Source organism: Heterodontus francisci, chromosome 3 (assembly GCF_036365525.1).
Source record: "Heterodontus francisci isolate sHetFra1 chromosome 3, sHetFra1.hap1, whole genome shotgun sequence".
Lineage (NCBI taxonomy): Eukaryota > Metazoa > Chordata > Chondrichthyes > Heterodontiformes > Heterodontidae > Heterodontus > Heterodontus francisci.
Genome location: NC_090373.1, coordinates 133,000,784 through 133,014,823, shown reverse-complemented (window position 1 = coordinate 133,014,823; position 14,040 = coordinate 133,000,784). Strand labels below are relative to the sequence as shown.

The 14,040-nt window shown below is 42.5% G+C and overlaps 1 protein-coding gene across 9 annotated transcripts in view; it reads left to right on the top strand.

The window, feature by feature from the left end:
• The first annotated feature begins 390 nt into the window (after positions 1 to 390).
• The window catches only part of LOC137360749 (fibrocystin-like), a 604,145-nt gene continuing 590,495 nt past the window's right edge, over positions 391 to 14,040 (top strand). For 6 of the 9 annotated variants that reach the window (XM_068026020.1, XM_068026019.1, XM_068026021.1 and 3 more), the window contains exon 1: positions 4,448 to 4,612. The gene's annotated coding sequence lies outside the window, so the exon portion shown is untranslated. Of the gene's footprint in view, positions 453 to 4,441; positions 4,613 to 11,876; positions 11,957 to 14,040 lie in introns of those variants that run through there. The other 3 variants (XM_068026018.1, XM_068026015.1, XM_068026016.1) reach the window with 3 other exon arrangements.

Here is a 14,040-nt window from a genome sequence, read left to right as displayed (position 1 = left end):
TTCTGGCCATCGAATTGCATCAGAAACAGACTATTCGGCCCATCTGGTCTATGTTGGCATTTATGCTCTACATAAACCTCTTCTCACCTCTCTTCATCTAATGCTATTAGCATACCTTTCTCCCTCATGTGCTTATCTAGCTTTCCCTTAATTGCATCTATGCTATTTGCCTTAACTACTCCCTGTGGAAGCGCATTCCACATTCTTAATAATCTTTGGATAAAGAACTTTCTCCTGAATTGCCTATTGGATTTATGGTTTCTAGTTTTGGATTCCTCACAAATGGAAACATTGTTTCTACATCTACCCCATCAAACCCTTTCATTATTTTATAGCAAAAAATTCTTTCACACATGCTGAATGGCTGCAGCACACATTGAGGAGCTGTTGTCCATTGTAGTGTGGACCAGTACATTTATTTTTCATGTCTTCTGGAGTTCCTACTCAACAAGGTAAGATTTAGCCCAATTACCTGCACATTGTCTTCACTGTATAGCTCATATTGAGATACTTTCAACAGACAGGATGTTTAAGTTTGCTTTTGCTGATAATTTGGTGATATTTTAGAAAGATTTTGTTTCAGTTTTTATTGGAATGAAATTACCTTCAGTGTTTTTATTCAGAGTGCCACTAGGAGGTGATATTTAGCTAACTATAAATACAACAGTTCAAACTAAGTTAATGCCGCCTTGGAAACGGAGAAAATTACACTCATGGAAAAATGAAGAGCTAAAGACAATTTTCCTTTTTGCAAATTATTTCATATCCACCTTGCACGATCAAACCAAATCTGGGTTAAATGTGCTTGGTACGTGATTCGTTCTAACACTTCTTTCTAAGCAGTTAATGAGAAATGAATAAGATCACTAACTTGCTTTCTAAGTTTTTTTAAATTCCCTGGAGGAAGTACCTTGCTTTCTCCTGATGTTTTAGCTGAGACTATGAAAGTAGAAAGGGTAGGTGCTCTATGTCTAAACGCTGCAGATGTAAACTACAAGGAGGCATTTGATGAAGTACAAAATCATTCCATTTAAAAAAATATATTTTCCCAGTATAGTTGACCTCCAGTTACTTTAATGCCATTCAGTACTCAGGATATTGGCAACTATCCCAAACAAAATTCTCAGAAGAGTCTAAACATTTATCTTTATTTCAGTCATAGTTTAATAATAGGGTTCACACTATCTGAAGTTATTTCACGGAGAGACTTTCATTTGACCATACATAAAAGAGGGGTGTGAAAATCTGTCAGTGCTCACCCTATCTGTTAGATGGTGCATTCTTGTGCAGCATCAACCCTATTCATTCCATTAGTTTAGGTTGGACTCAACTCAAGGTGCCAAAGATAAAAAGGCACAGCTTTTTCAGTGAGCTGGCACAGGTGTGATGGCCAAAAAGCTTTCTTCTGTGCTGTAAAATTCAATGATTCTACTTTGAACTCCACAACACTGCTCATCTCTACCCTTATCTCACTCTACTGCTTCGGAAATGCTTATCGATGCCCTTGCACCTATATCCACTGCTCTCCTTTCTAGCTCCCATGTTCTACCCCTTACAATTTGCAAATTGCAGAAATCTCCACCATCCACATTCTATTCTGCACTAAGTCTCGTCACCTCTGCGACACTTTATCTGCCTAAGCATCAATTTCAAGATCCTTGTCATCCTCCACAAATCCCTCCATTAGTTTACCTTTCCCTATCTTGGCAGCTTTCTTCAGCAGCATGTTCCTGTATGTGGTTCCGACTCCTTAAGTTCTGACCTCCTTTGCCCCAATTTCATTTGCAGAGCCTTCAGCTGTTGCAGGACCAAGCAGCAGTCATTCTACCTTACTACCTTCATCCCCTCCTTCAGAAACCTTTCCAAAACCAACCACTTCAATCTTGTTTTCAATCACTACTGCAACCATTCTTCCTGCATTTATCATTCCCTGGTTATTTATTACCTCTATGAAGTGCTTTGTGAAACTCTGCTGCATTAAAGATGCGACGGAAATGTTAGATGCCATTATAATGCCAGGTGTATTATTTTTCACTTATTTGCATCTTCAAGGTGCCTATTTTACCTTTCATTGCAAAGTAATAGCTGAGTATCTCAGGCATTATCAAATATTCATTTGATGTACTGTTCAATCCCCTTTGGGCAAAGTTTAGAGGGGATGTGCGAGGCAAGTTCTTTACACAGAGGGTGGTGAGTGCCTGGAACCTGTTGCCGGGGGAGGTGGTGGAAGCAGGTACCATAGAGACATTTAAGAGGCATCTTGACAAATACATGACTAGGATGGGAATAGAGGGATACGGACCCCGGAAGTGCAGAAGGTTTTAGTTTAGGCAGGCATCAAGATCGGCGCAGGCTTGGAGGGCCGAATGGCCTGTTCCTGTGCTGTACTGTTCTTTGTTCTGTGTTTGTTATTTGGTCATTGCATTCATGTTGGTTTTATTAATATGAAAACTCTTCCAATAAAATTATAAAACAACTATTTTTAGTTTAGTGAAACAGGCCCTTCGGCCCACCGAGTCTGTGCTGACCATCAACCACCCATTTATACTAATCCTACACTAATTCCACATTCCCACCTGTCCCTATATTTCCCTACCACCTACCTATACTAGGGGCAATTTATAATGGCCAATTTACCTATCAACCTGCAAGTCTTTTGGCTTGTGGGAGGAAACTGGAGCACCCAGAGGAAACCCACACAGACACAGGGAGAACTTGCAAACTCCACACAGGCAGTACCCAGAATTGAACCCGGTTCACTGGAGCTGTGAGGCTGCGGTGCTAACCACTGCACCACTGTGCCACCCTATGTTTCCTCTGGAATTTTTTGAGATTTAATACTGAGATTTAATACTGAAATTTTGTTGCAATTTTAACTGCAATATGCATTGAGTGACAACCATTGACATCTAAATTGTAACAAAGTACCATAACAAAATATGGCAAAATTTTGCACCTAAGAGTGGGTAATAAAGATTTATATCAAATCGGTAACAAATAGTGATCTATAGAACTGAATTCATTTCTGATCTATTCTGATCATCTGAGGAAGAGAATTGGTTTAATATTTAACATTATTTTCCTCTTTTTCCTCCCATCTCCCCATGTTAGGCACCATTTCCTGGCTGAGTGATTAGGCCAGGAAAACAGCTCCAAGGCTTTTCCCCTTGTTACTCTGTAATCAGGTACCAGAGCAGCCCAAGGTGCTTTAGGCTTAATGCTTTTTTCTTCCTGTGGGGAACTGTCTACCCTCCACATGCTGCCATATTCTACTGAATTGCCTGATATCAGGAGTGTGGTGAATTCATCCTTCATCCTCTTTTTCTGTGGTGCATCATGTTATGACACTGACATACTGCATATTTGGCAGCAAGACCTGGACAATATCCAGGCTTGGGCTGATAAATGGCAAGTAACATTCGCGCCACACAAGTGCCAGGCAATAACCATCTCCAATAAGAGAGAATCTAACCATCTCCCCTTGGCATTCAATGGCATTACCATCGCTGAATCCCCAACTACCAACATCCTGGGGGTTACCATTGACCAGAAACTGCAGTATCCATGTAAATACCATGGCTACAAGAGCAGGTCAGAGGCTAGGGATTCTGCAGCGAGTAACTCACCTCCTGCCACCCCAAAGCCTGTCCACCATCTGCAAAGCACAAGTCAGGAGTGTGATGGAATAGTCCCCACTTGCCTGGATGGGTGCAGCTCCAATAACACTCAAGAAGATCAATACCATCGAGGACAAAGCAGCCCACTTGATAGGCACCCCATCCACAAACATTCACTCCCTCCACCACCGACGCACAGTGGGAGCAGTGTGTAACATCTACAAGATGCACTGCAGCAATGCACCAAACTCCTTAGACAGCACCTTCCAAATCTGCAAACTCTACCAACTAGAAGGACAAGGGCAGCAGATGCATGGGAACACCACCACCTCCAAGTTCCCCTCCAAGCCACACACTATCCTGACTTGGAACTATATCGCCGTTCCTTCTCTGTTGCTGGGTCAAAATCCTGGAACTCCCTTCCTAACAGCACTGTGGGTGTACCTACCCCACATGGACTGCAGCGGTTCAAGAAGGCAGCTCACCACCACCTTCTGAAGGGCAATTAGGGATGGGTAATAAATGCTGGCCTGGCCAGCGTCGCCCACATCCCATCAATGAATAAAAAAATGTTTTAAAAATATCTTTCATTCCAATGAGAACAATTGCACAGGGATTTTGTAAGTATTAATGGAATTTTTAGGTCACTATTTACAATCTAGCTTTGATGTAGAATATTTGAAATTACTTCAAAAAGAACCTTTTCTACTGACCCCATCTATGCCTGCTGTCTGCTATAGAAACACTTCCCCTTTAAGAAAAAGGGACTCTTATTTTACAAGCACTGTTTTCTGTACAGCTCCCAGTCAAAAACTAGTTGGGTGAGTCACCTTGAATCTGCATTGAGCAGCCTCTAAGGTAGGACTGAAAAACCTCAACAAACTATTTAATAAAGAAGGATTTTTAAAAAAACTTGTACAATCTGTAAGAATTCAGTCTCAGCAAATTTCACAAGAGAAAAGAAGGAATATTAAAAACTCTGGAACAAATTTCAAGTAAGTACCTTGCTTAGTGAACTTTTGTGAAAGAAATTGAAACACCTCCATCATTTCTCCTGAGGCATATATCCTGACTGAATTTGTCATTGTGTTTGTATTTAGTTTTACAGCTACTGTGCATTGTACAGAGTTAATTTTATTTAAAATCTCAGTACAGACAAAACGGTTTTGTTTTATTAAGATACTTTAACTAGTTAAAAAGTAAAGCAGCATCTTGTAAAAATATATCCAGTCTACTGGTGGGGCTGGGTTATTACCTGTAATTCTAATGAAAGGTCCACTATTTGTCAGGTGAGAGTCAATTTCATTAGATTCCACAGATTATCTAGTTATATGTGTCACTTTGTAGACCTGAGGATGGGTTTTGAGTGACAAAAGGGCAGAAGTGCAGTTTATCCAAATGGAAAGTACATTTCAAGTATGTCACTAGATAATTACAAATCTGCTTTAAATATATTGAATGCATGAATGCATATACAAAATCTGCTATTTCTCTTGTAATATGAATCATAGGGGCAATCCAACATCAATTCACATTGCCCAATAGCATTTAAGGTTATTGTTATAAGGTTATTAAATTATGTGATTCTGTGACAGCAATTTGACATCCATTAATATTTGCCATGACACAACAACAAGTTGCATTTATGTAGTGCCTTTAATGTTGGAAAATATTGCAAGGCGCTTCACAGAGACGTAATCAAAAAAAGTGAGCCAAGGGAAGTGATATGAGAAGGGCAATAAAGAACAACATTGCCAAACAACTGTGTTTTAAGAAGGATGTTAAAGGAAGAGAGGGGAGGTGGAGAGGCAAAGGGTTTTAGGGAGGGAATTCCAGCATGTGGGGATTAGATGACTGTCCTCCCTTTTGATTGCCTTCCTTCCCAGTCTCTCACTTTCTGGTGATCCCGGACACCACCGCCCCCCCCCCCCCCCCACCACCCCCAACCCCAACCCCCTAGCAGTCCTTTTAATTCTGTACCTGATGGCTGCTGGTAGCATCACAGTGGCATGATCTTCAAGTCCTCTTCTCAGAGAGCTGCCTGCAGAAGCTTATTAGGTATCCACAACTCACCAATGAGATGATGATGATGAGGCCCGAGGCCTATCCTTTTAAAAAATTTGTTTCATGAGATGTGGGCGTCACCGGCTAGGCCAGCATTTATTGCCCATCCCTAAATGCCCATGAGAAGGTGGTGCTGAGCTGCCTTCATGAATTGCTGCCGTCCATGTGAGGTAGGTATACCCACAGTGCTGTTAGGAAGGTTGTTCCAGGATTTTGACCCAGCGACAGTGAAGGAACGGCGATATAGCTCCAAGTCAGGATGGTGTGTGGCTTGGAGGGGAACTTTCAGGTGGTGATGTTCCATGCATTTGCTGCCCTTGTCCTTCTAGTTGGTAGAGGTCGTGGGTTTGGAAGGTGCTGTCTGAGTAGCCTTGGTGTGTTGCTGCAGTGCATCTTGTAGATGATACACACTGCTGCCACTGTGCATCGGTGGGGGAGGGTGTGAATGTTTGCGGATGGGTGCCAATCAAGCGCGCTGCTTTGTTCTGGATGGTGTCGAGCTTCTTGAGTGTTGGAGCTGCATCCATCCAGACAAGTGGAGAGTATTCCATCGCACTCCTGACTTGTGCCTTGTAGATGGTGGACAGGCTTTGGGGAGTCAGGAGGTGAGTTACTCGCCACAGGATTCCTAGCCTCTGACCTGTTCTTGTAGCCATGGTATTTATATGGCTACCCCAGTTCAGTTTCTGGTCAATGGCAACCCCTAGGATGTTGATAGTGGGGGATTCAGTGATGGTAATGCCATTGAATGTCAAGGGGAGATGGTTAGATTCTCTCTTGTTGGAGATTGTCATTGCTTGGCACTTGTGTGGCGTGAATGTTACTTGCCATTTATCAGCTCAAGTCTGGATATTGTTCAGGTCTTGCTGCATTTCTACATGGACTGCTTCAGTATCTGAGGAGTCGTAAATGGTGCTGAACATTATGCAATCATCAGCCAACATCCCCACTTCTGACATGATTGAAGGAAGGCCATCGATGAAGCAGCTGAAGATGGTTGGGTCTAGGACATTACCCTGAGGAACTCCTGCAGTGATGTTCTGGAGCTCAGATGATTGACCTCCAACAATATAATGCATCTTCCTTTGCACTAGGTACGATTCCAACCAGCGGAGATTTTTCTCGCTGATTCCCATTGACTCCAGTTTTGCTAGGGCTCCTTGATGCCATACTCGGTGAAATGCTGCCTTGATGTCAAGGGCAGTCACTCTCACCTCACCTCTTGAGTTCAGCTCTTTCGTCCATGTTTGAACCAATGTTGTAATGAAGTCAGGAGCTGAGTGACCCGGTGGAACCCAAACTGAGCATCACTGAGCAGGTTATTGCTAAACAAGTGCTGCTTGATAGCACTGTCAATGACACCTTCCATCACTTTACTCAGGATTGAGAGTAGACTGATGGGGCGGTAATTGGCTGGGTTGGATTTGTTCTGCTTTTTGTGTACAGGACATACCTGGGCAATTGTCCACATTGCCAGCTAGATGCCAGTGTTGTAGCTGTAATGGAAAAGCTTGGCTAGGGGCATGGCCAGTTCTGGAGCACAGGTCTTCAGTACAGTTTTGGTCTCCTTACTTGAGGAGGGATATAGTTGCAATGGAGGCAGTTCAGAGGAGGTTCACTGGATTGATTCCAGAGATGAGGGGTTTGTCTTATGAAGAGAGATTGAGCAGTTTAGGCCTTTATTCTCTAGAGTTTAGAAGAATGAGAGGAGATCTAATAGAGGTATATAAGATGATTAAGGGGAACGACAAAGTAAACATAGAGAGGATGTTTCCTCTGGTGGGGAAATCTAGAACAAGAGGTCATAGTTTTAGGATAAGGGCTAGCACATTTAAAACAGAGATGAAGAGAAATTACTTCTCTCAAAGGGCCGTGAGTCTGTGGAATTCACTGCCCCAGAGTGCGGTGGATGCCGGGACATTGAATAAATTTAAGGAGGAGATAGACAGATTTTTAATTAGTAATGGGTTGAAGAGCTGTGGAGAGCAGGCAGGAAATTGGAGTTGAGGCCGAGATGAGATCAGCCATGATCGTATTGAATGGCGGAGCAGGCTCGAGGGGCTGAATTGCCTACTCCTGCTCCTTGTTCTTATGTATTGCCAGATTGTTGTCAGGTGCAGGATCACAGGTGACTTGGCTGCTGTGCATAAATATAAATTCCTTGCAATAAGCAGGCTGCAAGTAATTCTGGGTCATTTGTTAAGTAACATATGTTTTGTATATTCATGCTGAAATAATATGTATATTATAGCACCCACTACTTGTGTATATTAGAATAACACAAATTGCACTGTGCTCTAGGGCTTACTGGATCTTGATATATCATAGAAGTTTTGTTTTTGCAGTTTGATATCATCAGAAGCCTTTGAAATGCTACTGATTTATTAACTACTCAAGTCTATATGCTATCTCGGTTATTTTCTATGCATATTGGGTCTAAAGTTTTCTGGCAATTAACCACAAATTATTTCTTAATCAAGTTTCGGTAACTATCACACCATTCTACTGTTCATGTCTGCAGACTGGTACAAGTGCATGAATCTAAATTCGTGCTGTTCTGAAACCAACCAGGGAATGGGTTTGAGGGAGTGTTCGGTTTGCATTTCAACTGATGTCCATTGTACATTATTTTTGGCAGACTTCAGGGATGAACCACCCCCATGTTTCACTATTTCTATGGCACTAGGTTAATGGCAAAGACTGTTGAAAATTTGCTTTGGGAAATAAGAATCAGTTTAACAAGTTTAGCTTCTTTATATGTCTGTTACAGTGGACTCTTGAGTGTCATGTTAGCATCATAATTTTTTAAAAGTGTGGCACTAAAAGTTGCTATAAATGTCCCCTTCCACATTTGTTCAAACCAGATGGAGTGAGACCTCCACAAAGTAGTTTTGTTGTGATGTGGCACCATGCCAGCTTCAGTATAGTACACTGCAAAGTGTATCACCTCATAAATCAGTAAGCGTGTTGGTGAATAGTGGTGTCAACAGTTTGTTGTGGTTTTGTTTCTAAGTAAATCTTAAGTTTGGATCTGTCTCTGTGCTCTCTTTTGTGACTGAGAGAAATCATTAGACAAGAAACATTCCAGCATGTCTGGTAACAGTTTTAGTATTATTAAATCTTTAGATTAACATAGCTTAAAGTCTATACCTGTGTTCCCACACCATGTGTTACATTTTTACCTTTGTGGTGCTGTTGCTATTGGTTGCAAGTTCAGCAGTTATAAGGTTTTAAGTACTTGGGAAGTAAATATATTAAGAGATATAGGTCTGCTTTGGCTCAATGGTAGCACTCTTGTCTCTGAGTCAGAAGATCAGCACAACTCTAAAAACGTGAAGATGTAATCTAGGCTGACCGGTGCAGCACTCAGGGTGAGAGCTCGATGGTTGGATGAGATAATAAACTGAGGCTTTGTCTGCCCTCTCAGGTGGACATGAAAGATCCCAGCATCGTGGTCAACATTCATTCCTCAATCAAAGCCATAATCCAGGTCATTTATCTCATTGCTGTTCATGGGACCTTGCTTTGTCCAGACTGGCTGATGTATTTGCCTGCATTACAACAATGGCTACTTTAGTTGTGAATTGCTTCAGAACATCTTGAAGTTCTGAAAGGCATTATAAAAATACCAATTTCTTTTTCTTTTTCTTATATGCAGGAAAGACAGAACTGAAATTAAAATGTTATTATGGCTAACGAAATAGCAGAGCTGGCTCGATTAGTGGAATAACACATTTCTGTTCCTATGTTCTTGGTTGCTCTTGGTAGCCAGTGTGTGTGAGTGTACAGTAGATTCACCAGAATTATACTAGGGATAAAAAATTACACCTGGAATTTATAGTGGTAATGATGGCAAAGCTGTCAGCATTCACTGGCATTACATCATTGAAACTGACAGTAACTTTGTGCACAATAATGCAGAAATCCTGAAGTTGTTGTTGGTGATTCCGCACTCGTTCATGGCATGTGCTGTTTAACTCTCTGTTCTGCAATTCTGTATTTCTGAAATTAATTCAGAAAATATAGCACTGGTAGGAATTTGGGCTAATTTCCTACTTCTTAAGAACTTACTTCATCAGAAAATTTTAAGGCTAGTATGATGTGACCCTCATGTAAAGTGCTGTGATTGAAACTACAAGAACTCAAGCTGAAGAATTATAGAAATGGACTTTCCTTTTTACAAAAGTGGACAATATGCTTCAAAAAATAGCCGCCAAAGGTCAAAAGAGCTGGCTTTTGTATATTCCAACTATCTACTATCTGGCAGGGACAAAAGAATACATTCAAAGCTAAGAGGTGTCAATTACACCCATCCTGAATCCATCAAGAGACATTTTTTAATTGAATGGGCTCTTCTGAAACAAAGAAGGTATGAAGTAGCCACATCCCAGGCCATTGTCAGTCACCACAGTGGGGAAGATCTCTGTCTCCGAACAGAGGCATGATGTGAGAGACTGTTAGCTTTAAAGGTAGCACACTGGAGAGAAAGAGAGAGAGAGAGCTAGGAAAAAGCATCACAAAGCTTGTCCAGCTGAGGGTTGTAAGAAAATCTGACAAGCCAAAAGGAAGGCGCCCTGCTGTGAATGCTACATGTCAACTTGTGCAGCAGTGAACTGGAACAGAGAAATCTACAAACACCTCAGGCCTGCAACTAAAGGGAACTTGACCTCCGAGAAAGTTCAATAGGTTTACTGTGAACCTCAAAACCCTACCTCACTTCAAACCACTTACCCCTTATCCTCTCGATCTGTCTCTTTTGTGTGTATGTGTGAGCGAGTAATGCATGAGTCACTGCGGTTGCGCCAATTTTGGGATTCGGCATATTGCTCAATAAATAATTAATTTTCTGTTTTAAACCTCGAAGAAAACCTGTCGCCGTCTGTTTATTTGACAAGTAAAACACAAAGGCATTAAATCCTAACAACAAAAAAAACTTGCTCGGTCAGGTGGGAGTTGAAGAGTGGGAACCCCCCACATCCTCACCATGTGGGCATAACAGTGAGGAGGTGCAAGGAGTATCTTCTGGCATTCACAAATATTTAATGAGGCTGGAACTATACTGGAAGGAGGATTTCTACAGGGAATAAGTGGCAAGTAACTTTTGTGCCACACAAGTGCCAGGCAATGACCATCTCCAGCTTGACATTGAATGGCATTACAGTCGCTGAATCCGCAACTATCAACATCCTGGGGGTTACCATTGACCAAAAACTGAACTGGAGTAGCCATATAAATACCCTGGCTGCAACAGCAGGTCAGAGGCTTTGAATCTCTTGGCAAATAAATCACCTCCTGACTCCCCAAAGCCTGTCCACCATCTACAAGGCATAAGTCAGGAGTGTGATGGAATACTTTCCACTTGCCTGGATAAGTGCAGCTCCAACAACATTCAAGAAGCTTGATACCATCCAGGAAAAAGCAGCCCACTTGATTTGCACCCCATCCACAAACATTCACTCCCTCCACTCCCGATGCACAGTGGCAGCAGTGTGTACCATCTACAAGATGCACTGCAGCAATGCAGTAAGGTTACTCAGGCAGCACCTTCCAAACTTGTGACCTCAACCACCTAGAAGGACAAGGGCAGCAGATGCATGGGAACACCACCAGCTGCAATTTCCCCTCAAAGCCATACACCATCCTGACTTGGAACTATATCGCTGTTGCTTCACTGTCGCTGGGTCAAAATCCTGGAAGTCCCTTCCTAACAGCACTGTGGGTGTACCTACCCAACATGGACTGCAGCGGTTCAAGAAGGCAGCTCACCACCACCTTCTCATGGGCAATTAGGGATGGGCAATAAATGTTGGCCTGGCCAGTGACGCCCATATCCCATGAAACGAATAACAAAAAACACTTACAAAATGGCTGTGTGACACAGGTATGAGATTATGCAATTCTCTCAAATCTATCTGACTTTTTAAATTTTTTAATTTAAATTTATAAACATTTTTAACATTATTTTGTTCAGATTTATATGATTAAATTGTGTTCATGTTTATATGACTTTGTAAAATAACTTCTTCAATATTTTAACGAGTACTGCAACAACTCAAAAAAGAAGCGTGTGCGAGAGAAACATGCCTTTTTTACTCGTGGTCTGTCAGTTTTGGCAGATTCTGTGGCTTGTTTCTCTTCATTGCCCCGACTGCTCGGACATTTATGCATTGAATTTAAAAAAAAATAGACTACGCTGCAGAGATCCACCGGGGCCCAATTTGTGACGAAATCCTCTGGGCTTTCCGACAAAGTTTCCACTTGGACCATTGTATTAAGTAAGTGGGCGGTTTAGGTTGAAATCCGTGGTCAGGGCCGTCACTTTGCTGACCGCAAAATATGGGTCATTGGTTACAAAAAGAGACGTGAGATTCTAGGACTCTATTAAATAGAGGTGAGAAAGCTAAGAGGAGTTTAATAAAGGCTTTTAAAATTACAAAGGCTTTTGATATGGTGAACAGGGAGGGACAATTTCCTCTGGTGGGAGTAAGTGACATCACAAAGAGTGAGCAGAGATGTTAAGAGCGATATCTTTTAGCAAGCTGTTATAGCATGGGATACTCAGAGGCAATTGTCGAAACAAACACCATTGCCTCTTTAAATTTAACCATTTGAAGCCAATGTAGGTACGGTGTATGTGGAGTTTGTGGGACGGTAAGATTTCTTTGCAAAGAGTAGGCACAGGTATGATACTATTCTGTGAGCCTTCCACGCCGTAAACCTGTTAGCTTCCAAAGCTCCTGTTCCAGCAGAAAACCTGTTAATATCTGCACCATGTAAGATAGCAATGTAATGGAAATGAGTTCCCGGACTGAGAAAATAATTGGGCAACACCTTGCGTGCTCTCTATGTTTTAAAGGGCTATCGTGAAGCACATGACGAAAATTGTAGCACACATTTCCCTTTTCTTTAAATATACTAATTCGTGCTGAAGTTCATGTCTGCTGGATAACACTTCTGTCTTTCAAATAGAGCTCACTGCTGAGTGATGACAGAAGGAATGAAAGAAACAATGCAGACAACATCTGAATCCACTATTTTTCAAGGATAAAAGACGCAAAAAATCATCTAACGGAGATGATGCGGAACATGTGATATATCATGGGGAGAAAGTGAAACAAACTTGTGCCAGAACTGTGGACTGCTGCACAAGATGTGTAGTGACTGAGAGATATGGATCCATATCATGTGGAGGTTGGTTCCTCCCTGGAATACTGTAGCTCCAGCAATAGTCACCTTGAGGCACTTTAATTCTCCTTTAGCAGCAGGAGTGAAATGGGCAAGAGCTGCTATTTTTAATGAGTTGTTTCTAGTCCAACATGCTTAAAGGGGCACCATCTCCATCAAAATGGTGCTTATATTGCAAGCTTTTTTCTGTGTGTCTGTACGTTAGGTTCAGCTGGTAACAATCTTGTTTCTGAATCAGAAAGCTGAGACTTGAACACATAACCTGCACCATGTGTACCCAAGGTTTTAATTTTGTGGGTCTTATAGGGGCATACTATAGATCTGTAGGGGCCACATCTAGGGCTTGATTTTGTGCTGGAGGCGTGCCTCCCAGCGCTGGGCCGAAAAGGCAGGGGGAAACCTGTCTCTGCCTTTTCGCACCCACCCGGGGAGCGATCGTCCGGTCTTTTGAAATCAAAGATCCCCAATCATAGGGCTGGCAGCTCAGCAGTATCGGCAGCGTCACAGGGAGCAGTGACTACTGCCGGTACTGCAGAGGACCCAAACCCAACACTGGAACCCTGGACAAGATATAGGTGAGGCGAGGTCGCCAAGGCAAGTCTGGAAGGCTCCGTCGAGGGGGGGGGTGGTCTTACAGACCGGGAAGTAAACTGGTTTCTGGTGAGTGTCCTCCATGGCCCCCAAATTGCCCACAGAGAATGGATCCGCTCCAAACTCACAGGGAGGGTGCCTTGTGTTAAAAGGTGACCTCCCCGTCTGGCGGAGGCACTCCCCACTACCGCTGATAACATCACAGCGGTGGCAGGAAGAGGCCCAGAATTTGCTGTTAATAGGCCACTTAAGAGCTTCAATTTGCCGTTGTTGGCTTATCCTGCCCCCGGGAAGATCACGTGGCAACGGGGAGGTGATGGACCTCTGCCCCGCCAAACCGCCCCCCCCCCACCACCCGTTGCGATATTCCATGCCCTCCGCCTCCGTCCCCGCCTCAAGGGGCCGCAAAAAATCCAGCCCATAATATTTAAATTCATGTTCCAATTCATTGTCTTTTGTCTCAAGCTGATGACATAAATCTTGGTGTTCTTATTTAGGATTTATTCATCACTGTGGCAACTGTGCTAAGCAAAGGCCTTTCCAAAATACCAGCTTACAGAATTCAACCACAATAATTCAACAA